At 37.3% G+C, this 3,470-nt stretch overlaps 1 pseudogene; it reads left to right on the forward strand.

Annotated features, from left to right (window-relative positions):
• The first annotated feature begins 1,386 nt into the window (after positions 1–1,386).
• Positions 1,387–1,686, forward strand: LOC101582665 (annotated as a pseudogene).
• Positions 1,687–3,470: the final 1,784 nt, after the last annotated feature.

The raw sequence follows: 3,470 nt of genomic DNA on the forward strand, positions 1-3,470 counted from the left end.
TCAAGAAATGGACCTCTGAGATGAACACCCACTTTTCAGAGGAAAAAAACTAAAGGAGTGAATTAATATATGAAAAAATGCTTCACTTCACTAGCCATTCATAAAACACCAATTAAAACAACACTGAGGTAATATCTCACCCCAGAAAGAATGGCTGTCATAAACAAATCAACTAACAACAAATATTGGAGAGGCTACAGGGGAAAAGCAACGCTTCTCCACTGTTGGTGGGAATTTAAACTGGTGCAACCATTATAGAAATCAGTGTGGAGACTCCTTAAAATCTAGGACTGGAAATCCCATTCAAGCCAGCTATTCCCTTACTGTGATTTTTCCTGGTGGAACTGAAAACATATCATAATGATATATGTGTACCTATGTTCATAACAACATAATTTGTGATAGTCAAATCATGGAAATAACTAAGATGCCCATCTCCTGAAGATAGATGAAAAAGATGTGGTATTTTGATACGATGCAGTATTGCTCAGTCATAAACAATGGTAAACTTCAAGCATTTATATTTAAGTGGATGTCACTTGAAGATATACTCATAAGTGAAATAAACCAGACTCATATGTGTAAATATCATATATTCTCCCTAGTATAAGAACTCAAAAGAAGAAATACAAATAGAAAGGCATAACATAATTAAAAGGAAAATGAGAACTTGAGAATTAGACAAAGAAAAGTGGGCAAGGAGAAAAGCTAGGAAACATGACAGGGGCAAAGCCATACATTTCTATGCACAAGATGAGTAAGGTAATGATCCTGAGAAACATCAGCAGATTTTTGAAACTAGCAATTAATTCATAGGATTCTCCCCTGATGAACTATATAAGCTCGTACTTGTGAACTAAACAGCTACATGGAAGATAGCAATGTGTAATAGTAGGGTCATGCTTGGAATGCCTGTCGTTCTGGTCTTCTAAATACATACTGCTGGGCTGGTGAGATGGCTCAGTGGTCTAAAGCACCTACTTAGAACAAGCTTAACAAAGCACAGGGACCGTGGTTCAATCCCTCAGCACCACATGCCAGCCAGTCCCGCCCCCTGGTGGGCTGAGCTGGCCACACACACACACACACACACACACACACACACACACAAATAAATAAAATTTTAAAAATAAATAAATACATACATACATACATACATACACACTGCTTGTCATGGCATATCAATTTTGCCATACTATCTCTCCAGTAAATATTTTTTTTAAAAAGGGTAATATATGAAAAAAAGAGTCTCCCACCACTCCCACTGTGGGTTCCAGCAGCTCTGGCAGCAGGAGGGATGGCAGCAGCGGAGCCACACAGCTCTGTGAGGAGGCTCCCATGCACCTTGACTTGCAGTCTCTGCACCTGCCCTATGCATTCACAAAGATGCCCAAGAGGAAGTCAGCCAAAGGGGCAGTGAAGGAGGAGCTCAAGAGGAGATAGGTGAGGTTGTCAGCTAAACCTGTGCCACCTAAAGTGGAAACGAAGCCAAAAAAGGCAGCAGGAAAGGATAAATCTTCAGACAAAAAAGTGCAAACAAAAGGAAAAAGGGCTGCCAAGGGAAATCAGGCTGAAGTGACTATTCAAGAAATCAAGGCAGATTTACCTGTGGAAAATGGAGAAACTAAAAATGAGGAAAGTGCAGCCTCTAATAAAGCAGAAGAGAAAGAAGCCAAGTCTGATTAATCACACACCATATCTTATCAGTGCTCCCTGTCTCTCTTCTTGTACAATCTAGAGGAATATTTTTTATCAAAAATTTTGTAAATACAAGTTTTTGGTAGCTCTAGAAACATTTTTTGAAAGGAGGGATCACACCTCTTTGCATTTTTTAAGTGTAAATTATTTTTATGGTGAAATCATTCCCTGGTTGTTTATTTTTTGGTACAACCAGAAATAGTAGGATATTGAATTATAGCAGACTTTGACTGTCTTGGGTGTCAGCTTAACTTTCTATAGGTAGGGGTTAGTTTTGTGTCCTGATAAACAAAGGATACTAAATGGCAATTTGTAATTACAGTCCTGAATTTAATACAGTCTTGGATACTCTGAATGACTTCTATACCCATGTTTTTAGAAGAACTGTTTTCAAAAGAAAACTACCTCCAAGTTGTTGCCCTGTCAGAATCGTGTGCACTCTGTAACATCTTTGGTAGTGGTACTCCAGTTTGCCTCATTTTGTTAATGTGCTGTGAAAGATCAACAATTTGAATATGTAGTGTATGTGATACAAAATTGTGAATTGGTGGGACTTAACTAACACTTTGTCAGCATTTGAAGATACTCATACTTAATTTTCTTACAGAAAATTTGCCTCTAAATTTGAAGGTGGAAAGTTACTGGAACAACTGAAAAACAATACATGACCTTTTTTGGTATGTGTGTTAAGAATTGTGTACAAAGTGAATCACGTGAACACAACTAATAAAATCTCAAATATTGAAGACAAAAAGAAAAGAAAAAAGTATAAGAAAAAATGTCTCAGGACTGTCCTACAACAATGCAGCATATGGTTAGATTACTAAATTTCTGTGTAAAAATGTGTAATTGTTTATTCATATTCTTTATTTTTCATGTTTTTAAATTTTTATCTCCATATTCTGTATGGACCTAATGTTTAACATATCAATACTTGATGGAAAATATCTGTTCCATGTTATGCCTATGATGTTTGATATTCAGACAGATAATGAAGGTAAACCCAACTGCATATGTTGTAGTGTAATAATAAAGCTTCTGTTCTGAAGGGTTAACAACCTAAGTTTGCAGACCAAAAATTAGAGAAATAGTAGTGCTGCAAGGACAGCCAAAATTTTGACTCTAGCATTTCACTGAGGACTCAGGACATAGGAGAACTTATACTGTAACAACATGTAACTCAGTTGTGTCCCAAATTTTCTAATCAAGGAGATCATGGGACCACAGAGCAACATGAACCATGACGTAGAGTGTGACTAAGGAGAGTCACATTGAGAGAAAACATTCCCTCAGGCTTTCACAGAGAGCAAATTGGTCAAGCAATGGCCATGATTCATCCACATGGCTGACACTGACAAAGGATCTGCAAACTGCGGTACAGGGTTACAGAATAAATCCTGAGGGTACTTGACTGACATCTGATAAAAAAGTTACATTTTTTGTTATATAGATGTCGCTTTATCTTGGTCTTACTCATCTAGCAGAAAAGTATAAAAACGAAGTATAAAAAATAAAGCCATATTAATATGCTTATCTGTGAAAGGCTGAAATCAATTACTTCAATGGGTAACCCACTACTATTGTGAACTGCTGGATGATGTTGGATTGTTTTTCTGATTTCACCACCTATAGTATTTAGATGCCAATAGAATACCCATCTCTGACATTACTAAACAAAAGAAGGGGAGGGGCCGGGGAGATAGTTCAGTAGAATAAGTGCTTGCCTGGCAAGCACAAGGTCTTGAGTTCAATCCCCGGTTCCACAAAAAAAA

The sequence above is a fragment of the Octodon degus genome, unplaced genomic scaffold (genome assembly GCF_000260255.1).
Source record: "Octodon degus isolate 3935 unplaced genomic scaffold, OctDeg1.0 scaffold00189, whole genome shotgun sequence".
Classification (NCBI taxonomy): domain Eukaryota; kingdom Metazoa; phylum Chordata; class Mammalia; order Rodentia; family Octodontidae; genus Octodon; species Octodon degus.